Here is a 26,562-nt window from a genome sequence, read left to right as displayed (position 1 = left end):
TTCATTTGAAAGTCTGAGGAGATGCCTGGATTTGTTTTTTTTTTAAAGGGTTACTGGAAGGACATTTTAGATTTTAAAAATAAAACACTTACTGGAAGAGATAATGAAGTGCTATATAACCATAAGCAGCCTTGCTGGCTATTGGAGTTGTTTACAAATAAGTCACATGTCTAGGTTTATGGTTGTCAGGAGTTTTGGGTTTTTGATTTGGCTTGGACTATTTGAGTGCTCAGTTGGTGTGTAACCTGCTCAGCGAGAAGCCACCCAACTCATCCTTTTCCACCTGTTTTGAAAGATCTTCTGAGAATCCAGTGTGATAGCTGAAACCACTGATGCATTAATTCTGCTGAAAAGTCTGCAAGACTTCTCCTCGACTTCTCCTGAACAGAACTGCTGTAGAAATATCCCAGTGACAGCTGTCTATGTGTATCCAAATGACAGACTAAAGCCCATCTAGAAGCTTCCATATCTTATCCTTTTTCTTCAAGAATTGATAATAACTTGGCCAAAGTTTTTTTTTTAAAGTTGATCTCTATAGAGCCAGTTTTTTTCATTTTTCTTAATTTTTTTCTTCTTTATCCAAGGCATGTGCGCGTGTGTGTTAGGTTGTTTTAGCAGGAGATACAGTTATACTTTTATATTTCAAACTGTGTGTTAATTAGCTTTGCGTCTTTATTGAATAAGTCTTGTTTTATAATAAATCAATAATTTTGTTGTTTATTAAAGAAACCTGGCTGGCGGATTTTTATTCTGAAACTAATATAGATAAAGATTATAATTGGCTGTATCAGTAACTGGGTAAAACATTAAAACATATGTTGTGTCCAGTGGAGTCATGGAACTATAAAAAGACAGTGCATTCCTCCAACCTCAGTTGCAACAATATCCATCAATTATTAAAGTAACATTTACCGTAAATCCCTGAGTAGAAGACTACAAAGTTAATGAGATACCTCTGCCCCAGTTAAGGGGAGAATTATCAATGCCTTACTCCAGTAGTTATACCATTACCATGAGCGATGTTAAAGCAAGTCCAACAAATCTAAAAAATCTAATGTGTGCTCCCAATATTTATACTGATTTTCAAGTTGCATAACTAATTTTTTATGTGGGGGTATGTTACCTCAACTGCAAGTATGTTCGTCCTTCTTTATTTCTCAAATAAGGATGTATACCTGTTAATTTCTAGGTAAGGTCCCTCCTCTTTGATTCCTACATTAGCCAAACTGCAAGCTTCGTGATGGTCAATTTCTTATTAGTCATTTAACTGTGTTTCAAGGCTATAATTCCATTTTTGGGTTTGGTTAGCTTTGTCAAAATTTCAGTTGACTATGGTTTAGGGCTATCAGTATAAAACCATCTGTGGTATCTTTAATGATGGTTTGCAAAACTATGTTATCAATACTTTACCGTGTGATGAGGTTCATGACTTTTGGGAGTAAATCCTCCTTATTAGAAGCTGTCTTTATGGCTCTAAGATGAGGCAAGCTTTTCCACTGAGGCTTTTAGTATTATAGCGATGAACTTTTTAAATCCCTCATTCATCAGAAAATAATTATTTTAACCTTATAACCCTCATTATGGCTGGATTTTTCACAAGCCATCAGATGCTGCATCAACCAAACCAAAATACTGCTGATGCTGGAAATCTGAAATAAAAACAGAAAGTAGGGGAAATACTCAGCTGGTCAAACATCAGCTGAGGAGAGAGAATCAGAGTGAACATTGCAGGTCGATGATTTTATGTCAATGCTAATGGAAATGACCATCTGTTCCATATTGGAATGGTTGTGTCCAAGTTCTGCCCAAAGCCTGTGCCAAGTTGGTCCATATTCTTTGACATTGAGCACAGATTTTCTGGCAGGCATCTCAGTGCAGCAAACATTGGTTATTTGCATGCATAAACTTTCTTCTGTACCCCAGTCCATCAAAGTCCTCAGCTGACTCCTCTGCATTTGAGCTAGTGTGAAGTCTTACTCTCTGACGTGCTGTCACTTGCACTGTCCTTTCACTCGCCTTGGCTCCTGCGATCTTGTACCCAGTGTCTCAACACTTGCAGATCCTTCCTCTACTCTAGCCTCTAAAATACATGCAGTAATAAAACATTCCTGACATTGACCTCTGACATTACCATCCCATTTCCTCCTGAGCATATGTCTGAAAGTTCTCTTGCACCGTTGTCGATATTAGGCATCTCTCCTTTACACCTCTTCCACCATGACCTCTAGTTTATTGTCAGAACGCCTTGCTGCACACTTAGCCATTCCTCAAAGTTTCATAGCACAGAGCCAGTTTTCAAAAAACTCCCACTCCTTCTTGCAGCCATAATACACCTGCCCTTTTAAGAAGTGCAGGCTGTCTTTAAGTAGCACTAGTCACTTGTGATATTGGAGTCCCTGTAATTTCTGTCGTCAATGAACAGTGCGAGTAGCAAGCAGTCCAATTTAACATGCTGTTTGTACTGCAATGAGCCAATGCAGGCGAATTGCACGCTACAATCCTCAAAGCTATTTTTGGGGGTTGGCTATTTAACCCACCATGATTTTAAGCCAAATAAAATTGATTGTTTTGAATGTGCCCCATTATAACCATTTTCTCCAGAGAGGAGGAAATAAAGAGTCCTCTTTAAAGGCAAAAACTACCAGAATATCAGTGACAAAGTTTTACATATCTGTAAGACCTTTGCCCACATATTATTGAGCTCTGTTAGTTGCATGCAGGAGTTAGATGTCACTTGATGTAATTGGCTTTTAGCAGGCAGCCTCAAATTATAATTACCTTTAACAAAAGGAATATTCTTTGATTTAGCTGACTGGTAACCAGCCTGCTTTTTTTTCCTTTTTCTGATAAAACTGTAAAGATAACATGAACAACAATCTGCCACTTCTTGCTACACATTGTCTATAAGCCCTTCGAGGATATTTTTAAAATCCTTAATGGTGCACTTAAGATTTCGATTTGATTTATGTTTCAGGCAGATGGATCTGCCAATGCCTGAAATAATGGAAATTAATGTTGCAGTGATGTACAACGCTGAAAGCAATACTATGTACAAATTGCTATTAAAATGCCATTGCAAACGTAATGCTGTAACACTTCTTTTTTCAGTTCATTGATGTACTGCGAAATTGGTGCCCATTCAGAATTAGCCTCAATGCTCAGACACCCAAAGCACTTGTCAAATCTCTAAGAAACAAAACCAAATAAAAACCTTCACAAAGAACCAAACAATACTTGGTAACTAGACTCTAAAAGAGATTAAGAAAGATTAACTGATTTATTCTGACTCACATCATTTCTATTTTATGAATAGAATTAGGCTGCCTCTTTAAAGCCTTTGTCTGATTACCTCCAAAAAGATCTAATTGGAATTTTGGTTCATCCATTATTCAAAATTAGGACCCATTTTGCAAGTAAATCAACAGCCTCAGCGACACTGGGAAGATCAAATCCATTTTATTAACATATTCACTATAATTATAAACTCTATCAATGGTTGTTCTTTAATTATTCATGGGAGTGACTGCATACAGGTTAATCTTAGACACCGTAAAAAGTGGTGTCGAAATTAAAAGTTTCCGATGCATAAGCACTGTCATTTAATTTATATATTTATTTCTATATTTATGTTTATACATATTTAAATATGTTTATTTATTTTATATATTTATTTAACGTCCCAAGTATTGATTCCATTTTAAGGTGCTGGTCAATTGCTGTGACAATGTTGTTTGCTTCCAAAGGCAGTAATCACCAGCGAAATCAATGTTCTCCTTCACAGCCTGGTTGTAGAGTTAAAATGGTTTAAATTGGTTAGCCCTCGAAAATGGATCATGATGCGTAGTGAATCCATGTCCTTTCAGTGGATTGCAGGCAGCCTGCCAGTTTCATGCCATTTTCTCATTATAATGACTTTTGCATGCAGCCAGCGCGACCCACATTGTTCACTGGCTTCGAGCACCATCAGTTGATCCAATATAATTACTTCCTTGCACTACTTAAAACTAGCCTGCAACTCTTAAAGGGAAGCTGTATTGTGGCTGCTGGATGAGCTGAGATCATCGGGAACTGTGTGCTATGCGGTGGCGTAGGCGTACTGGTATTGTCACTGGACTAGTAACCCAGAGACCCAGGGTATTGCTCTGGGGACATGGGTTCGAATCCCACCACAGCAGAAGGTGGAATTTGAATTCAATTAATAAATCTGGAATTAAAAAGCTGGTCTAATGATGGCCATGAAACCATTGTCGATTGTTGTAAAAATCCATCTGGATCACTAATGTCCTTTAGGGAAGGAAATCTGCTGTCCTTACCTGGTCTGGCCTACATGTAACTACAGACCCACAGCAATGTGGTTGACTCTTAGATGCCCTCTGAAATGGCCTAGCAAGCCACTCAGTTGTATCTAACCGCTACAAAGTCAATAAAAAGGAATGAAACCGGACGGACCACCTGGCATCGACATAGGCACCGGAAACAACAACGGCAAACCCAGCCCTGTTGACCTTGCAAAGTCTTCCTGACTAACATCTGGGGGCTTGTGCCAAAGTTGGGAGAGCTGTCTCACAGACCAGTCAAGCAACAGCCTGACATAGTCATACTCACGGAATCATACCTGACAAACAATGTCCCAGACACTGCCATCACCATCCTTGGGTATGTCCTGTCCCACCAGCAGGACACACCCAGCAGAGGTGGCGGCACAGTGGTATACAGTAGGGAGGGAGTTGCCCTGGGAGTCCTCAACATCGGCTCTGGACCGCATGAAGTCTCATGGCATCAGGCCAAACATGGACAAGGAGACCTCCTGCTGATTACCACCTACCACCTTCCCTCAGCTGATGGATCAGTACTCCTCCATGTTGAACAGCACTTGGAGGAAACACTGAGGGTGGCAAGGGCACAGAAGGTACTCTGGGTGGGGAACTTCAATGTCCATCACCAAGAGTGCCTCGGTAGCACCGCTAATGTCCGAGATGGCCGAGTCCTAAAGGACATATCTGCTATACTGGGTCTGCGGCAGGTGGTGAGAGAACCAATAATAAGGGAAAAATACTTGACCTCGTCCTCACCAATCTGCCTGCTGCAGATGCATCTGTCCATGACAGTATTGGTAGGAGTGACCGCACAGTCCTTGGGGAGACGAAGTCCCGCCTTCACATTGAGGATACCCTCCTTCGTTTTGTGTGGTACTACCACCCTATTAAATGGGATAGATTTTGAACAGATCTAGCAATGCAAAACTGGGCAACCATGTGGCGCTGTGGGCCATCAGCAGCAGCAGAATTGTACTCAACCACAATCTGTAACCTCATGGCCTGGCATATCCCCCACTCTACCATTACCATCATGCCAGGAGACCAACCCTGGTTCAATGAAGAGTGCAGGAGGGCATGCCAGGAGCAGCGCCAGGCATATCTCAAAATGTGGTGTCAACCTGGTGAAGCTACAACATAGGACTATCTGCCTGCCAAACTGCGTAAGCAGCATGCGATACAGCTAAGCGATCCCATAAACAACGGATCAGATCTAAGCTCTGCAGTCCTGCCACATACAGCCGTGAATGGTGGTGGACAGTTAAACAACTAACTGGAGAGGTGGCTCCACAAATATTCCCATCCTCAATGATGGGGGAGCCCAGCACAGCAGTGTAAAAGATAAGGCTGAAGCATTTGCAACAATCTTCAGCCAGAAGTACCGAGTTGATGATCCATCTCGGCCTCCTCCTGAAGTCCCCAGCATCACAGATGCCAGTCTTCAGGCAATTCGATTCACTCCGCGTGATATCAAGAAACGACTGAAGACGCTGGATACTGCAAGGGCTATGGGCCCTGACAATATTCCGGCAATAGTACGAAGACCTGTATTCCAGAACTTGCCTCGCCGCTTGCCAAGCTGTTCCAGTACAGCTACAACACTGGCATCTACCCTGCAATGTGGAAAATTGCCCAGGTATGTCCTGGACACAAAAAGCAGGACAAGTCCAATCCGACCAACTATCGCCCCATCAGCCTACTCTCAATCATCAGTAAAGTGATGGAAGGTGTCATCAATAGTGCCATCAAGCGGCACTTGCTTCACAATAACCTGCTCAGTGACACTCAGTTTGGGTTCCGCCAGGGCCACTCAGCTCCTGACCTCATTACAGCCTTGGTTCAAACATGGACAAAAGAGCTGAACTCAAGAGTTGAGGTGAGAGTGACTGCACTTGACATCAAGGCAGCATTTGACCAAGTATGGCATCAAGGAGCCCAAGCAAAACTAAGGTCAATGGGAATCAGGGGGAAAACCCTCTGCTGGCTGGAGTCATACCTAGCGCAAAGGAAGATGGTTGTGGTTGTTGGAAATCAATCATCTGAGCTCCAGGACATCACTGCAGGAGTTCCTCAGGGTAGTGTCCGAGGCCCAACCTTCTTCAGTTGCTTCATCAATGACCTTCCTTCAATCATAAGGTCAGAAGTGGGGATGTGCGCTGATGATTGCACAATGTTCAGCACCATTCGTGACTCGTCAGACACTGAAGCTGTCCGTGTAGAAATGCAGCAAGACTTGGACAATATCCAGGGTTGGGCTGATAAATGGCAAGTAACATTCATGCTACACAAGTGCCAGGCAATGACCATCTCCAACAAGAGAGAATCTAACCATCTCCCCTTGACATTCAATGGCATTACCATCGCTGAATCCCCCACTGTCAACATCCTGGGGGCTCCCATTGACCAGAAACTGAACTGGAGTAGCCATATAAATACCGTAGCTACAAGAGCAGGTCTGAGGCTAGGAATCCTGCGGTGAGTAACTCACCTCCTGACTCCCCAAAGCCTGTCCACCATCTATAAGGCACAAGTCAGGAGTGTGATGGAATACTCTCCACTTGCCTGGATGGCTGCAGCTCCAACAACATTCAAGAAGCTCGACAGCATCCAGGACAAAGCAGCCTGCTTGATTCGCACCCCATCTACAAACATTCGCTCCCTTCACCATCGATGCACAGTGGCAGCAGTGTGTACCATCTACAAGATGCACTGCAGCAATGCCCCAAGGCTCCTTAGACAGCACCTTCCAAACCCGTGACCTCTACCACCTTGAAGGACAAGGGCAGCAAATGCATGGGAACACCACCACCTGCAAGTTGCCCTCCAAGTCACACACCATCCTGACTTAGAACTATATCACCGTTCCTTCACTGTCGCTGTTTCAAAATCCTGGAACTCCCTTCCTAACAGCACTGTGGCTTTACCTACCCCAAATGGACTGCAGCGATTCAAGAAGGCAGCTCACCACCACCTTCTCAAGGGCAATTAGGGATGGGCAATAAATGCTGGCCTCACTAGCAATGTCCACATCCCATGAATGAATTTTAAAAAAACAACAGTGGCTGGCAATGGGCAAAGTGGCACCAATGCTTTTGGACACTGCACTTGGGCATCTTTTGGCCATTTCTATGCTTGTTGTCCTATTAAGGATGGCAGGTGCGCTCTCGATGCTATCTAGCAATCAGAGGGCCAGCAGCTTTGGAGCCTCGGCAGTTCCACAGGGAGATGTGGGGATACCAAGGAAGGTCGGGGACCGCAAGGATGACTCAGCATGGAGGCACCCTTGAAGGCATGTATTATAAGTTAAAGATTCCCCCCCACTGTGGTTGACAGGGCCCTCAACCGTGTCCGGCCCATTTCCCGCACCTCTACCCTCACCCCTTCCCCTCCCTCCCAGAACCTCGACAGGGTTCCTCTTGTCCTCACTTTCCACCCCACCAGCCTTCATATCCAAAGGATCATCCTCCGCCATTTCCGCCACCTCCAGCGTGATGCCACTACCAAACGCATCTTTCCCTCCCTTCTCCTGTTAGCATTCCGAAGGGATCATTCCCACCGCGACACCCTCATCCACTCCTCCATTACCCCCACCAACTCGTCCCCTTCCCACGGCACCTTCCCCTGCAATGGCAGGAGGTGCAATACCTGCCCATTTACCTCCTCTTTCCTCACTATCCAAGGCCCCAATCACTCCTTTCAGGTGACGCAGTGATTCACTTGTACTTCTTTCAATTTAGTATACTGTATTTGCTGCTCACAATGTGATCTCCTCTACATTGGGGAGACCAAACGCAGATTGGGTGACCACTTTGCAGAACACCTCCGCTCAGTACGTAAGCATGACCCCGATCTTCCAGTTGATCGCCTTTTCAACACTCCCCCCGCTCTCATGCTCACATCTCTGTCCTGGGATTGCTGCAGTGTTCCACTGAACATCAATGCAAGCTCGAGGAACAGCATCTCATTTTCCGATTAGGCACACTACAGCCTGCCGGACTGAACGTTGAGTTCAATAATTTCAGAGCATGACGGGTCCCCCTTTTATTTTTAGTTATTTTTTCTTTTTTATTTGTTTATTTTATTTTAGTTTGTTTAGTTTCTTTCTACTGTGCCTACCCCCTGTTTTTTTTATTGTGCTTGGAGCCAGGGCTGTTCATTTTACAGTCAATTAACACCCTCTCTGTACTAACGCTTTGTCTTTCACCACACCATTAACATACCGTTTGCCTTTGCTCCATGACCTTCTGGTCAATTATTCTCTGTGACCTTGTCCTATCAACACCTTCTCTTTTGTTATCTCTTACCCCACCCCCACTTTACTTGTTTTAAACATTTTACATTTCTAATATTTGTCAGTTCTGATGAAGGGTCACTGACCTGAAATGTTAACTCTGCTTCTCTCTCCACAGATGCTGCCAGACCTGCTTAGTATTTCCAGCATTTCTTGTTTTTATTTTACACATCCATGCTGGCTCTCATTAATTAACTCAAACCTGTCCAGGTGCACCTTGATTTTTTTCCCTGACTATTGTTTCTAAAACCTTACCCACCACTGATGTTAACCTGACTAGCCTGTAGTTACTAGACACATCCTTACACCCTTGCTTGAATAAGGGTCTCACATTTGCCACTCTCCAATCCTCTGACACCTCCTCCGTATCAAGGAAGATTGAAAGCACTTTTGATGTTTCCACTCGCACTTCCTTTTGCACCTGGAATGCATGCCATCTGGACTAGGCGACTTATCCACTCTAAGCATAGTCAACCTTTCCAGTCAATCTTTCCTATATCACCCCATCCATTATATCTACCATCTTCCCATCTACCGATATTTTTCCACATCCTCTTCCTCAGTAAACTCCGATACAATGTATTTTTAAGTATTCGAGCCTTGTCCTGCGCCTCTAAGCATATATCACACCCTCTATCCCTAATAGGCCACACCAACCTTTGGTTGGGTAATGAACCCGGCCAGGTGTTCGATTTAGATGTAGGTGAGCACTTTGGCGATAGTGATCACAATTCGGTTAGGTTTACCTTAGCGATGGGCAGGGACAGGTATGTACCGCAGGGCAAGAATTATAGCTGGGGGAAAGGAAATTATGACGCGATTAGGCAAGATTTAGGATGTGTAGGATGGGGAAGGAAACTGCAGGGGATGGGCACAAACGAAATGTGGAGCTTATTCAAGGAGCAGCTAATGCGTGTCCTTGATAAGTAGGTACCTGTCAGGCAGGGAGGAAGTTGTCGAGCGAGGGAGCCGTGGTTTACTCAAGAAGTTGAAGCGCTTGTCAAGAGGAAGAGGGCGGCTTATGTTAGGATGAGACGTGAAGGCTCAGTTAGGGCGCTTGAGAGTTACAAGCTAGCCAGGAAGGATCTAAAGGGAGGGCTAAGAAGAGCAAGGAGAGGACACGAGAAGTCATTGGCGGATAGGATCAAAGAAAACCCTAAGCCTTTCTATAGGTATATCAGGAATAAAAGAATGATAAGAGTTAGAACAGGGCCAATCAAGGATAGTCGTGGGAAGTTGTGTGCGGAATCAGAGGAGATAGAGGAAGCGTTAAATGAATATTTTTCGTCAGTATTTACAGTAGAGAAAGAAAATGTTGCCGAGGAGATTACTGAGATACAGCCTACTAGGCTAGATGGGATTGAGATTCACAAGGAGGAGGTGTTAGCAATTTTGGAAAGAGTGAAAATAGATAAGTCCCCTGGGCCAGATGGGATTTATCCTAGGATTCTCTGGGAAGCCAGGGAGGAGATTGCAGAGCCGTTGTTGTTGATCTTTATGTCGTCATTGTCGACAGGAGTAGTGCCGGAGGACTGGAGGATAGCAAATGTTGTCCCCTTGTTCAAGAAGGGGAGTAGAGACAGCCCTGGTAATTATAGACCTGTGAGCCTTACTTCGGTTGTGGGTAAAATGTTGGAAAAGGTTATAAGAGATAGGATTTATAATCATCTTGAAAAGAATAAGTTCATTTGCGATAGTCAGCACGGTTTTGTGAAAGGTAGGTCGTGCCTCACAAACCTTATTGAGTTTTTCGAGAAGGTGACCAAACAGGTGGATGAGGGTAAAGCCGTGGATGTGGTGTATATGGATTTCAGTAAGGCGTTTGATAAGGTTCCCCACGGTAGGCTATTGCAGAAAATACGGAAGTATGGGGTTGAAGGTGATTTAGAGCTTTGGATCAGAAATTGGCTAGCTGAAAGAAGACAGAGGGTGGTGGTTGATGGCAAATGTTCATCCTGGAGTTTAGTTACTAGTGGTGTACCGCAAGGTTCTGTTTTGGGGCCACTGCTGTTTGTCATTTTTATAAATGACCTGGATGAGGGTGTAGAAGGGTGGGTTAGTAAATTTGCGGATGACACGAAGGTCGGTGGAGTTGTGGATAGTGTCGAAGGGTGTTGTAGGGTACAGAGGGACATAGATAGGCTGCAGAGCTGGGCTGAGAGATGGCAAATGGAGTTTAATGCGGAGAAGTGTGAGGTGATTCACTTTGGAAGGAGTAACAGCAATGCAGAGTACTGGGCTAATGGGAAGATTCTTGGTAGTGTAGATGAGCAGAGAGATCTTGGTGTCCAGGTACATAAATCCCTGAAAGTTGCTACCCAGGTTAATAGGGCTGTTAAGAAGGCATATGGTGTGTTAGCTTTTATTAGTAGGGGGATTGAGTTTCAGAGCCACGAGGTCATGATGCAGCTGTACAAAACTCTGGTGAGGCCGCACCTTGAGTATTGCGTGCAGTTCTGGTCACCGCATTATAGGAAGGATGTGGAAGCTTTGGAAAGGGTGCAGAGGAGATTTACTAGGATGTTGCCTGGTATGGAAGGAAGGTCTTACGAGGAAAGGCTGAGGGACTTGGGGTTGTTTTCGTTAGAGAGAAGGAGGAGGAGAGGTGACTTAATAGAGACATACAAGATAATCAGAGGGTTAGATAGGGTGGATAGTGAGAGTCTTTTTCCTCGGATGATGATGGCAAACACAAGGGGACATAGCTTTAAGTTGAGGGGTGAAAGATATAGGACAGATGTCAGAGGTAGTTTCTTTACTCAGAGAGTAGTAGGGGCGTGGAACGCCCTGCCTGCAACAGTAGTAGACTCGCCAACTTTAAGGGCATTTAAGTGGTCATTGGATAGACATATGGATGAAAATGGAATAGTGTAGGTCAGATGGTCGGCGCAACATCGAGGGCCGAAGGGCCTGTACTGCGCTGTAATGTTCTAATGTTCTAATGTAAAAAAAAAACCTCCTACTACCTGCTTACTATTTACAGGCTGGTAGAAAATTTTTGGGTTCCCTTTTATGGTAACTACCATTCTCTTCTCATATTCTCTTTGTCAGTCTCATTTTCTCTTCACTTCCCCTCTCAACTTATAGTATTTGGCTTGCTTCTTGCTTGAAGAATTCACCTGACATGCATCATACACTTTTTTTTTTGTTTCATCATACACTATCTCACTCGTCATCAAAGGAGCCCTGGCTTTGGTTCCCTTACCTTGAGCCCTTGTTGGAATGTGCATAGCCTTTACATTTCTTTCTTAAATATCACTCATTGTTCCATTATAGTTTTTCCTGCCAATCGTTGGTTCCATTTCACCCTGGCTAGATCCCTTTTCATCCCACTGAAGTTAACCTTCTTCCAATTTCGAAGTTTTATTTTAAATTGTTCCTTGCTTTTCTCCATTACTAATCTAAACCTTATGGTACATTGATCACTCTTAAACAAATGTTCCCTCACAGACACTTGGTCCACCTCATTCCCCAGCACCAGATCCAGCAATGCCTCCTTCCTGGTTGAACCGAGAACATACTGATCAAGGAAGATCTCCTCAACACATTTCAGAAATTCCTCGCTCTCCTTACTGTTACACCCGAGGTAGGAGGAGTGCACTGTTAATTCAGTCCCACTTCTCCACAGGTCACAACATTTAAAAAAAAAATGTTTCCACTTACAGTCAATCAGATACACTATTTTCCACAGAATAGAACACACTAACCAGGTTTCTTTAATGAACAACAAATTTAACAATTTATTCTAAAACAGGTCAGTAATGAAGTAAAACAATATCAGAGAGTCCAAATTTTTAACGTTCCAACATTCAATTTTTAAAAGTCCCCTTTACAGCTTAACCAAATTTTAAAGTCCTTTTTTATCTTAGTCCCTTCACACACACACAACACACCACACACACACACACATAGACCGGTTAACCAAAAAAGTACAAAAGGATTTTTTAGATCAGAGCTGTTACAGACAAGAAGAGCTTGGGTAGATTACTTGCTCATTTTTTTTGAAGTAAACAACAGATGAGATATGTTGTTCCAAACTGGCATACAGTCAAACTTCTGAGCTCATGTAGTCAAGTCACTAGAAACTTCCACAGAACAGTTCTCTTCAGACGGGGTTGAGAATTATTTTTAGCATGCCATCTTGAAATGAAGAAAACAAGACAAATTGACATAGTGAACTTCACAAAAACTTTTAGGGAAATATGGAAAGTGAGCTGGGTTGTAGTCTTCTGTTCTTTCTTGAGACTTGACTTTATCTCCTTCCAAAAGGTAAAACACACAAGCACTGACTAGCAACCAGAAATCTTGGTGAGTTTTTTCTTGCCCAGGCCAGGTGTGCTCTGCCTGCTACTGGGCTTGTCCTATCAAAGGTGTGCTTGTCAATTTTCTGCCCCTGTTACCAGGGCTTCTGCTCTAAGCCTAACCCGAGCCATGTGACAAATAACAACAATTGCCAATTAGGCTCCCTCAGTCCTCTTGATGGCTTTCTTTTAAAAGAAAACCTGGTCCAACATTTATTTAGCTTAACTATAAATTTCTTTTGAAAACTTATTTTTAACAAAACAAAAATTTTCATAACATTACCCTTTACTCTAATGTTATCCTAATCAATAATTAGATAAATATCATTGCCCTATAGTTGTTGCACATTGCCATGTTTTCTCTGCAGATTTGATCCTCTATCTCTCTTTTACTATTTGGAGACAATAGAATACCCACAGTAGCGTGAGCATACCCTTTTTGCTCCTCAACTCGAACCAAATGGATTCTGTCTTTGCTTCCTCAAGGACACCCTCATTTTCCAAAACTACAATGTCTTCCAAATCAGTATTTCCACTCCACCTCCCTTTTTTCCCTCTCTATCTTTTCTGAACACATTGTATCCTTGAATATTAAGCATACAGTCCTCACCATTTTTAACCCACGTTTCTGTCATTGGCAGTACATCATATACCCACACGAATATTTGTGCTTGTAGCTCACCAACATTACTCAACACACTTTGTGTGTTTACATGCATGCATTATAAACCTTTCTTGTATTCCTCATAGTCCTTCTTCGCAGGCTCCTACCCAATATGGTCCTATTTCTTTCCCTAGTGCTATGCAACACTCTCATTCCTTTATGCACCTTATTCCTCTTTTCTCCTTCCATATGCTACTGCACATCCCCTTGCCAATTTAGTTTAAAGCCTCACCAACCAAATTAGTGAACCTCCCCCAGGAACACATTGGTCTCTGTCCTCTTGAGGTGCAACCTGTCCCGTTTGAATTGGTGCCTCCCACCCCAGAACTAGTCCCTCGCAATAGCCCAAGAATCTGAAACCCTCCCTCCTGCATCATGCCTCAAGCCACACATTAATGCTGCATATGTTCCTATTTCTAATGTGTTGCAGTGGGAGTAATCCAGAGATTATTATGTTAGAAGTTCTAGTTTTTAATTTCTTGCTGAGCTCCTGAAAATCTGACCATAGAACTTTAATACCTGCTCTCCCTGTGTCGTTGGTACTGACATGTACCTCAACTTCTGTTTCACTCCGTTCCCCTTGCAGAATATTCTGTACCCTCTCCATGCTGTCCACTATCCTGGCACCAGGGAGGCAGTACACCAGACAGGATTCATGATGATGTTTTCAAAAATGCCTGTCTGTCCCCCTAACTATGGAATCTTCTTTAACGGCTGCATTTCTACTCTTTGTTGTTTCCTCCTGTGTAGTCCCTTGCCCATTGGTGCCTTGGTCTGGACTGCACTCCTTCAAGGTGCCATCACTCCCAGTGGTCTCCAATGCTGAGTATCAAATTGAGAGTGGCACACACCCTGAAGACTCCTGAACTTCCTGCCTCTTCCTATTCTTCAGGATAACCACCCATCTACTATCCTGAACTCTCACTGCCAATGGGCTGACCACCTTCTGTAATGTAAGATCCAGGAAACTCTCATTCTCTTTAATGATCCATGGTGACTCCAACTGTCCCTCAAGCTTAGAAATCCTGAGCTCGGGAACAAGCAGCTGGAGACACTTCCTGTACAATTGGTTCCTCCAAGACACATGAGGTATCCTAAAGATCTCACATGGCGCAGGACTTGCAAGCAATAGGTCTCAGCTGCCCATCCATGATCGAAGAAAAAAAACTCTATTCACTCTTTTAGAATCTAGTTAATGCCATGTACAAATTATTAATTTTAATTACTGCCTCCAGACCTGTTCTGTGCTAATGCTCTTAATACTAATTCCCTTATTGTTATACTTACCCCGATTGAAATTTAATTTTTAGTTTATCTAGTCAAACTATAAATTTAATACAGCACTTTACAGTTTCCTGATCCTAATTTAAACCACTAACCTTGTTTAAGAAAAATCTTAATACTCATCAAAAATTCCCTTCCTAATAGCACAGTGGGTGTACCTACACCTCAAGACTGCAGCAGTTCAAGAATGCAGCTCAACACACCTTCTCAAGGGCAATTAGGGATGGGCAACAAATGCTGGCCTAACCAGAGATGCCCATATCCCACAAACAAATTTAAAAAATCACTGACCTGCTGTCCTTTGATGTCACTCCTTGCTTATTTTGGAAATACATCAAGCAAGTCCATGCTGTTCCTCCACACGCTCTCTCTCCTTTACTCTCCACCGCGGCTACTGGTGTCTCTGATCAGATCCACACTGTTCACCTGCACTCTCTCTTTTATCCTCTGCCACTGCTGCTGGTCTCTTTGATTAGGTCCACGTTGTTGCCCTGCATTCAGTCTCTCTTTTATTCTCCACTGCTACTGCTGGTATCTCCAATCAGGTTGTGCTCCTATAAATGGGAACAGACAAAAACTGTGGTTGTTGGGTTAGAAGGTGCACGTTTGGAATTTGGCTCTCTGAAAATAATGGTTGATAAAAGTGTCTAAAGTTCTGGGTTCAAGTCCCATTCCTGGGGTTGAGCACAAACCCAAGACTAAGTACTAAGGGTGCGTTGCACTGTCGGAGGTGCTATCTTTTGACTGAGATGTTAAACCAAGGCTCCATCTGCTTGATTGGGTGGATGGAAAAGATCTATGGCACTATTCTCAAAAAGAGCAGTGGAGCTATCCCCAGTGCCCTGGTCAATATTTATCCCTCAATCACAGAATCACAGAATAATACAGTGCAGAAGAGGCCTTCAATCCATCGAGTCTGCACCAATACATTAAAGACACCTGACCTGTCTACCTAATCCCATTTGCGAGCACTTGGCCCATAGCCTTGAATGTTATGACGTGCCAAGTGCTCATCCAGGTAAAAGATGCATGTGTGGTTGATGAAGCTTATACAAGGCTAACAGAAGAGATTTGTGAGAAGTGTGAAATCTGTCAGAAGTATTGGAGAATGCCACAACTTCCTATTGTAAGCCTTCCATTGGCACATGATGCAAACAAGGTAGTTGCCATGGATCTAAAGCTATGGGACAAAGACAGAAATATTTTCATTCTACATTTCATGGACCTGGTGAACAGAGTTAGTCTTTCTACAACAATACATAGTAAGGACAAAAGGGTCATTATAGACAAAATCATGGAGAAATATATAGTGACTGGAATTGGGGCACCAGTGAAGTTTCTGTCTGATAATGGAGGGGAATTTGCCAAAGTTGAGTACCAAGGCATATCTGAAAAACATGAACATCATTGTCATGAATATTCAGCTGAAAGTCCTATCAGCAATGGACGCTAAAAGTAATCATGCCCTGATTGATGAAATGCTGCACAAAGTTTTAGCTGATCAACCACACTGCAAGTTGATGATGCCCTGGTTTGAGGTCATGCAAAGGATTCACTCCAGGTAGTTGAAGGGTATCGTCCGATCAATTTGTAAATGGGCAAAATCCAAATTGCTTTCTGTGCTGTACGATAGTACTCCTGCTCTAGAAGATAATACATTAACTTAATATTTTTCTGCACATTTGAATGCTTTACATGCAGGGGGATGGGCTTTCATCAAGGCTGACGTCTCAGAAAAAATTCGGAGAGTACTGTAGCACTGTATAAAACCATCAGAGACAGAATTTAATTAAGGAGATTTGGTGTAGTATAAAAGAGAATGAGCATCACTGGCATTTATTGCCCATTCCTAATTCCCCTTGAGAAGGTGGTGGTGAACTGCCTTCTTGAACCACTGCAGTCCATGTGGCATTGATACACCACAGTGCTGTTAGGGAGGGAGTTCCCGGATTTTGACCCAGCAGCAGTGAAGGAGCAGCAATATAGTTTCAAGCCCTTTTTTTTCTAGGTAGTGGAGTTCGTGGGTTTGGAAGGTGCTGTCGAAGAAGCCTTAGCAAATTGCAACAGTGCATCGTGTAGATGGTACACACTGCTGCTACTGTGCACCATGGTGGAGGGAGTGAAAATTTAAGGTGGTGGACAGGGTGCTGATCAAGTGGGCTGCTTTGCCTTGGATGGTTTCGAGCTTATTGAGGGTTGTTGGAGTTTCACTCATCCAGGCAAGTGGAGAGTATTCCATCACAGTCATGTCTTGTGCCTTGTAGTTAGTGGACAGATTTTGGGGAGGAAGGAGTTAAGTTAATCATCACAGAATTCCTAACTTCTGACCGACTCTTGTAAACACAATAGTCCAGTTCAGTTTCTGGTCAATGGTAGGCTCCAGGATGTTGATGGTGGGCTCCAGGATGTTGATGGTGGGGGGCTCAATAATATGAATGTCAAGGGGAGATGGTTAGATGATGTTAGAGATCATCATTGCCTGGCACTTAAGTGGCAAGTAACATTCATGCCACATATCAGCCCAAGTCTGAATGTTGTCCAGGTCTTCCTGCATGCAGGCATGGACTGCTTCAGTATCTGAGGAGTTGAAAAATTGTACTGAACACTGTGCAAACATCAGCAAACATCCCCACTTCTGACCTTCTGTTGAAGGGAAGGTCATTGAAACAGAAGCAGCTGAAGATGGGCCCCGGACACTACCCTGAAGAACTCCTGGGGCTGAAATGAATGGCCTCCAACAACCACATCCATCTTACCATAGTGTCATGTTAGGCCCCCACCTGCCAAGAATTAGGCAGAGTAATTTTGTCACATAAACATTGATTTTAAACTGTTGCTGCAGCGAGGAAATGACTTGTTAAACAGATCAGCCATGGCTGGAAAAAAACATTTACATACGAACAGACAGTGATTGTGGAGACAAAGAACCATTCGCTGACACATTAAACCCACAATGGACTTTGATCACCAGACATTGAAGGTGAGGAAGCTCACATTCCAGGATAACTGCTAAGATGGCTGAATCCACAAACAGACGTGGTCAAACCAGCTAGTCACATGACAAACCTAATGGGCAACCTGAGTTTTTTGAATTGTACAAACAGCTTGACAGAGAGAGAGACTGTTTGCTCCTGGACTGAGAAGTTCTCTCCTGTCTGCTCCTATCTCTTTTTCACAGAAGTCCAAATCCACTGAAGACATCAACCTCAAGACAGAAAAGCCTCCTACATCGAGCAAGGTTTAAGAAGAATACTGGGCCCCAATGAATAGGAAGATCTACCTACAATCAAGGACTCGACAGCGAGCGCGAAGAACAGTAACCAAAAACCATCTTCAGAAATTGCTCAAACTTTTCCACTTAATTTCTTCTGCTCTTTTCTGTCTCTATCTGCATGTGTGTTTATTGCCTATGCCTGCTAGTGTGGGTGCATCGTGCATCCGTAGGCATTAACCGAAGTAGAGTTTAAGTTTAATAAATTTCAACTTTTCTTCTTTAAACATAAGAGATCCTGTTTGGCTGGTTTATTTGCCTTACAACTGGAAAGCAGCGAACAAAGATTCACCAAGGAAGAGCTAAAAACATGGTGTGTTTAAAATTAAACCCTGTTACGGTAAGACCAGGTGAAGGATGAGAGGGAACCCGAGACCCCTTTCTCACCTGGTCATAACAATAGGGAATGGAAAGGCTCTAGTAAGGTAATAGGTCAACAGTATTTATTAAATATGGCAGTCAAACTGTTAAGGTTCATTCCTCACTATTAATTGGTATTAGTTACAAAATCTCAGACTCTGAGCAGGTGAGCAATACAATAAGGTGGATCAAAGGTTGGTATAGTGGTAATGTGAGTGATCATGATGCACAGGACAGAGCTATCATATCCACAGGCAATTGCCCAAGAAGGGTATACAGGTGACGTATATTCCAGAGGGGTCTAGTAAGTGGAGGGATGTGACAATTGTGGAACCGTAGGAAAAACTACTGGCAAGTTTAAATATTGGTTAAACGTTCAGGATGATGGCCAAAAAGCAAGGTCCATAGACTGGCAAAATGGGGTGAAAGAACGGAGAGTAAGAAAGTGCAGTGCAAGTTCAGATAATGGGTCTGGAAGTGACTCTTGCGTCAGAGAATGATCTTGCACTGGAGAAAGATCCTCCACTATTGCAAAAGGGTGATCTTACAGTAATAGTCCTGACAGATATAAAGTGAAAGTAGAAGCTGAATTCTGAATAGATCTCATAATAAAATAAAGGCCACAGAACAATCTTGGAACAGAACTAGAAGCAGAAGTCCTCATGATCATGAAGTTTCAATGGCTGCCAATAAACTTGAGGATAAACTAACAAGAGAGGCAAAACAAAGGGAATTAGATAGTTGGAGAGAGTTTGAAGTTTATTCTGAAGTATCAGATATGGGGCAACTAACTTTGTCACATCGGTGGATTTGTACTGAAAAAATTCTTGCAGATGGGACTTACAAGGCTAAAGCAAGGCTAGTTGCTAGGGCATTTGAAGAGCAACTGAGTGATAAAATTGTTAGAGTGGACTCTCCCACAGCTGGAAAAATAATCTTATCATCTCTTTTGGCCATGTGAGTGCAGAGAAGATGATATAAAAGCCATGTTTCTGCAGGGTTATGCTTTTCAGAGAGAAGTGTTTTTAAAACTGCCCAAAGAGGTAGCAGATATAGAGGGAAAACTATGGGAATTAAACAAATGCATCTGTGGCCTGAATGATGCTTCCAGGGTGTGGCATTTTTTTGGTGAGACCTGTTTTGCTGAAAATAGGTTGTGTTCAACTAAAAGCTGATCCTGCAATGTTTTATTGATATCTTAAAGGAAAACTTTCAGGAATCTTCATGATGCATGTTGATCATTTCTTATGGGTTTGTTCTGCAGAATTTGAGAAATGTGCTGTTATCAGATTAGAGTAGAATTTAAAATTGGGAATCAAGATTGCGGGGCTTTTAAATATATTAGTTTAGATAGTAAGCAGAGTAGGTCTGTAATAACTTTAAATCAACAACCCTGTTTAGAGAGTGATACTCCCATCCCATCCCATACTAGAATCTTACAGAAAGATGATGTTATATCCAAAGAAGAGACAGAGCAATTATGAAGCTTGATTTGTCAGCTGAACTGGCCGGGTACTCAATGAACCAGAAGCTAGTTTTGATGTGTTGGAGCTAAGTACTACATGAAACGCCCAAAAGTCAAAAACGTTTGAAGGGTAAATAAAACATTAAAAAAATTAAATCTGGAGAAATGTGTCCTTTAGTTGCCTTCCTTAGGTGATCCAAAGAACATGAAGCTAGTCGTTTTGGCGATGCTTCACATGCTAACCTTCCTGATGGGTGTTCTGGTGCAGCTGGTTTCTTATGGGTGAAAATGGGAAATGCTGCATTTTGTCTTGGGAAGCTCAGAAAATAAAAAAGTTATTAAAAGTTCTTCGGCTGCTGAAACACTGGTTCTTGCGAAGGCAGTGGATATGGGATTCTATCTGTCAAATATTGTATGTGAGACTCTGTACAATGGGCATACTGAAGATAGCATACTTGTTGAAAGTTACATAAATAATCATTCCTTGTGTGATATTATACACTCTATGAAAAGTATGAGTGAGAAAAGGTTACTGATTGATCTTGCAGGCTTGAAACAAATATTGGAGAGAAAGAAAATCTCTAAAATTAAATGAATAGATGCAATTCATTCACTGTCTGATTGTTTAACAAAACAAAATGCATGTATGAAGAAATTGATAGGGATCCTAGAGGAAGGCCATCTCACAATATAGTACTTTGAACAGAAAATGGAGGTTTTTGATTTAATTTCATATGAAATTTTGGTTGTACATATAAACCCTAATTGTTATTTACAGGTAGAGAAGGGAATTTGTTAATTGTATATTAATTGCCACTAATTGTATATAGATGCTGGGCATTATCTCGGGATTCACTTGTGCCCCTATAAATAGACACAGTCTGAAACTGTGGTTGTTGGGTTAGGTGATGCATGCTTGTAATGTGCAATAAATGTTTGTAAAAGTGTTTAAAGATTGGCTCCAGTTCTATCCTTCAGCAATTGGCTTTCTGAAATAGAACAATGGTCACCTTAACAATCACAGGGAATATTTTCCTGCTCTGAGGATGCAGTTGTGGCTGCAGCTCTTAGCAGATTTTAGTCACAAGCTCTTCTGTGATACAAAGAAGTCCTTGCTGATGTTGAAGTAAGAGAATTGCTCCCTAAACACCCTCAGCAGATATGGCTTCCTGAGAGTCCTTCCTCCCCTTCTCCTCCTCCCTCTTTTAGCAGCTTGGCATGCTTTGTGCTGCCTAGCTTCATTTTCCCACTTTTGCACATTTCCTAGAGCAAGGTCTACCAGGCCATCCATGTTGGAAACCAATTCGATTCTGCACAAGGTTTTAAATGAACCAAATAGCAGTAGCCAGACTTTAGAGTATTCAAACTTTAGCCAACTGTAAGGAAGCTCCACAAACAGAGAATTTAACAAGCTGCCAAATGAAATAATCTAGCAATCAGCCTGCAAGTAGTTGATGATCCCTTTAAATAATACTGGTGATGTCCTCCAATCAATTTAATTTGACGTTCAGCGTCAATGGTTAAGACTGGGCTTTGACTGGAGTGTGAAGTTCAAAAATGGTGGCACTGGATTGCACACTGATTTGCATCATGATCTGCCTGTTCTGTATGCTGCCAGTGGACATTACGTCTGCAATGCACTAACCTATTCAAAATGGCATCCTGCGTACTCAAGCACTTTGGACAACATTTTGAACATTAAGTTGCTGTGTAGTGCCTGCAAATGGGTGCTGCAGAGCCCAATTCAGTCCCCTGCATCTTTGAATTTAATAATAGCAGTTCAAAGACTTCCTGGGCGATCACAATTACCTATAAAAGTAGGATTTCTGTTATGTTCTGTTGTTTGGCAACTAATTGATATCAGAGACAAGAGGAAATAAATGGGAAATGAGGAGGACAATAATGTGCTGATTTGAAAATGCCACAGTCATACAGCAATAAGTGAAGCATGCTGCTGTTGTCTGTGCACCCATGAGAGGAGCAAAGCAAAGAACGTATTGGAAGTCCATGTGTATTGTGTCTTTTGATACTGGTACAGTACTGTTTCAGTTTTCATGATTAACATTGGTTAACGTTATAGGAAACGGACAGGTACACACAACATAAGATTGGGGCTCAAAAAGGAACAAGGAAGAAACTAATTGAGATGGGGAACAGTGTGACAGACAGAAAGAAAGATAAATAAACCGTTGTTTTCCAAACTCTACAGTTGTATTTATTTAGTGACATTCATGTAGTTCATACTGCGAACAGCAAGAAGAAAAATCATTGAAAGTCTGCTAGGTGAAGAGAAGCTCACCATTTTCATTAAAAATACCATATTAAAGCTATAAAGCTGAATGTGCAGGATAAATGCATATTGAAATTCAACAATCTGAGATTAAACAAACGTGATCATAACTGGGATAACAAAAAGATTTAAAGCAAGGTAAAGAGGAAAAAAATACCTCAGTAGACCTTGATTTAGAGAAAGGGAAAGGGTTCATTGGGAGGAATGCAAGAAAACAAAGATAAATGTGAAAAAAGTGATGAGAGTCAAAGGGAGAATGAGATAAAAAATGGCAGCTGTAAAAAAAATTCAGTATCACCAAAAAATGAAGTCAGTCAGGAAAGAGGCTCGACATTGAGGATATGCATAAAATAGTAAATATTTTGAAAGATTACTTCCACTAAGTCTTCACAAATGAGCAACATGCCCTCCACAACTATAGTTATCCCAGGTAAAATCAATGACTTTTTAAATAAATTACATAGAAAACCTGTACAAACTGAAAGGGTTCATAAGAAATAAATTCTAAAATTCTGATGAGATTTTTTCCACGGAATTCAGAGAGAGTTGGGACAATATTGGTGAGGCACTGACAACCACTATGAAGGCAGAAACTTGATTGCAAACAAGCTAAAATGGTGCCTGGTTACAAAGAAAGTAACAGATACAGGCAATTAAAAACCCTTAGTTTTACTTCAATTTCTACTTAAAATAATAGAAGTAATTATCAGAAGTAAATTTCAGGATTATCTGTACAATACTAATTTAGTAAACAGTAGTGGGCATGGATACAGAAGAGGAAGATCCAACCTGACCTCGATTTCTTTGATGAAGTAACCATCCGAATGGATTGTAAAAGATCCTTTAATGTGGCGTGACTAGCAAAAGGTTTTTGAGGAAAGTTTCAAATGAAAAGAAAACAGAAAATGCTGGAGATAATCAGCAGGTCAGGCAGCATCTGTGGAGAGAAAAAAAACAAAGTTAACATTTCAGGTCTGTGTGACCTTTCATCAGAACTGGCATTAGTTAGAAATGTAATTATTTTTGAGCAAGTGAAAGGGGGCAGGGAGGGGGAAGAAGAACAAAAGGGAAGGTTTGTGATATAGTGGAGGGCAGGAGAGATGCCAAAAGGTTTCATGGTACAAAGCCAAGGGGAGTGGTAATGAGACAAGTAAAGAAACAAAAGATGTGTCTGGCTGAGGTGTAAACGGCAGTATAGCAGCCATCTGAACACAAAGCAAAGGGATTAATAAAGAAACAAGGGGGGAGGGGGAATCAATGAACCAGCAAAAATAACATAAAATTGGGGCAGAGGTTACGATCTAAAATTATTGAACACAATGTTGAATCTAGAAGGCTGTAAAGTACCCAGTCAAAAGATGAGGTGTTGTTGCATTGAGCTTCTATGGAATGCTGTAGCAGACCAAGGACAGAAAGGTCAGAGTGGAAGCAAGGTGGAGAATGCAAATGACAAGTGACATTTTGGGGTCGTGCTTGCGAACTGAACAGAGTTGTTCTGCAAAGTGGTCACCCAGCATGCGGTTAGTCTCCTCAATGTAGAGGACACGACATTGTGAGCAGCGAATATTATATACTAAATTGAAATAAGTATGAGTAAATCGCTGTTTCACTTAGAAGGGGAGTTTGGGGCCCTGGATGATGAGAGGAAGGAGGTAAAATGGCAGATGTTTCATCTCCTGTGCTTGCATGGAAAGGTTCCGTAGGAGAGTGGGGTGGTGTTGAGAATGACTGAGGAGTGGACCAGGATGTCGTGGAGGGAATGATCCGTTCGTAATGCTGAAAAGTGAGGGGAGGGGAAGATGTGTTTGGAGGTGGCTACATGCTGGAGCTGGTGGAAATGGCGGAGGATGATCCTTGAATATAAAAGTTGGTTGGGTGAAAGATGAGTGTCATGGTGATAACTGAGTGTTTTGTGGACTTGCATATTAGATACAATATGGTATTCACATGTTAGATACAAGAAGGTACATTCTGTACTAGTTGGAAGGTCATCTGACCTGGGGGTTAAAGGTCGGATGGCACATGTTGAAGGACTGTACCTGGAGAGTGAAGATGGCTGGATAAAGTCTGTAAAGCAAGTTAAGTGTCAGATGTGTTAAGTATCATTACTGGAGGATTCGACAGTGGCAACAAGATCTAAAATATTGGATTAGGTTACTAAACTATTGCAGTTGAATAAGGATTTTGATGGATTGGAATCTGCTGGGATTGGAAGTGTAAATCTGTTTGATCCAAACGGTAAACTCAGTGTAATGAGTGTGCCATGGGTCGCATTGCCGGAGGTGTTTGAGGCTTACGCAGACAGCAGGGGCCTGTTTCTCGATGGAGCGAAGTTGATGCTGTGAGTGTAATTGAAGGCTTTGTTGATCTACAAAGCTGGGGCATTGCTGAGAGAGACATTCAAAGCACTTAATGGCACAGGAGAATGGGATGATTATGACAAGGCTGTGGGTGAAGACGAATGCATCATTTCAGTGACAGGTTTTTCAGCACATGAAGCAGACAGATGGGGTAACTGTTGTGCAATTGGCCACTAGATTGCATCGAAGGGATGTAATTACAGAAATGATTTTGATAATCAGCACAGGGATCAAGTCGTACAAAGTTGTCGGTCAAACTACTTGAAGCGCAAGTTGCTTGAAAAAGATGTGCTAACCTTGGCAGAAACATTGTGGGTGGTGACAGTGTTTGAAGCTGTGGAAGCTCAATTCCAGTTGATGAAATTGGATGAGGGCACTTCAGCTTCAGGGTGTCCCGGATCAAACTCAAGCCAAGTGAACAAGCTTAGATCCTCTAGAAGACAAAGTAGGAGTAACCCAAGTAAGACTGCTTCAAATGTGGAAATTTGGGACATTTTGGGAAGGATTTGTGCATCCTGCTAAAGGCAAGTCCTGCAGAAATTGTGGGGGAAAGGATAATTTTGCTCATAAGTGCAGAAGCAAAACTGAGAAGGGAGGAAAGTCTGGAAAGGAAAACAGAGGACAGAGGAATGAACAAGACATAAATGTATGCTGAGTAGAGGATGATGTCAAGAATGATGGTGAATGTGGTGAGGGATATATGTTTGCAGTCAATGATGGGAAACATGGACAAGTTGCAGTGCTGATTGGTGGGGTGAAGTTGGAATTCATTGTGGATTCTGGAAGTGACAGAAATGTGATTGATAGGACATTGTGGAAAGAATTGAAGAAGAAGAGAATCGAGTGCGCATCACAGAAATGTGTGAAGAAGTTGTACCCATACACATCCAAGATACTGTGGGATGTTTCAAGACTGTAGTGCAAGTAGGAGATGAAAAGGTAGATGCAGAGTTTGTGATCATCAACGAGAAAGGGGAACCAATCATGAGCAGAGAGACAGCTCAAGCCTGGCGGATGTTGCATATTGGATTGAAGGTCAACTTGGTGAAGTCATATGCTGAACTGAAGGAGGAGATAAAACCTGTTCTCCAAGGAATAGGAAAGCTTTGTGATCGTCAGGTGAGGCTGATCATTGATGACAACATCAAGCGGGAGGTCAGCCTAGACGAAGAACACCTTTTGGATTTCAGAGCAAAGTTGAAGCCAAGATCCAAGAGCTCATTGATCAAGATATTGTTGAACCAGTAGAAGGATCAACACCTTGGGTGAATCCAGTACTGGTAGTACCCAAGCCAAATGGAACCAGAAGACTGTGCATCAACAAGAAACAGGTGAATGAGGCAGTGGTTAGACAATGCCATCCTATATCAACTGTAGATGAGATACTCCAGGAGACGTTGACAAGTAAGGTGTTTTCCAAGTTGGGCATAAAGTAGCGGTACCACTAGCTAGAGCTGCACCCAGATTCTAGGAAGGTGACAACACTTGTCACATACTGTTGACTGTACTAATACAAAAGGTTGTTATTTCACCTAAACGCAGCACCTGGAGTTCCCGAGAGCCATGAAGTAATTCAAGGTGTCCCAGGAGCAGCAAATTTCAGATGACATCATTAGTCATTGTGCCTCTCGTGAAGAACATGGTGAAGGGTTGAGACTACTGTGGGCAAGGTTGCAAGCAACTGATCTAACGAATGCAGAAAAATGCCTATTTGGAGTGTCAGAGCTGGTATTTATGGATCACAAGTTGACAAGCCAAGACATTAATCCAACAAGAGAGATAGTTAAGTTACTGGCAGAGGCAAGAGAACTACAAAATGCCAGTGAGGTGAAGAGTTTCTTGGTCCTGTAAACTATTGTGAAAAATTCATATCAAACTTTGCTACAATGGCTGATCCATTGAGGAGATTAATGAGGAAAAATGAACAATTTGTGTTTGGCCAAGAGCAGAAGGATGCATT

This window comes from Heterodontus francisci, chromosome 4, assembly GCF_036365525.1.
Source record: "Heterodontus francisci isolate sHetFra1 chromosome 4, sHetFra1.hap1, whole genome shotgun sequence".
Classification (NCBI taxonomy): Eukaryota; Metazoa; Chordata; class Chondrichthyes; order Heterodontiformes; family Heterodontidae; genus Heterodontus; species Heterodontus francisci.
The sequence above is the reverse complement of the archived record's forward strand: the minus strand, read 5'-3'. Positions refer to the sequence as shown.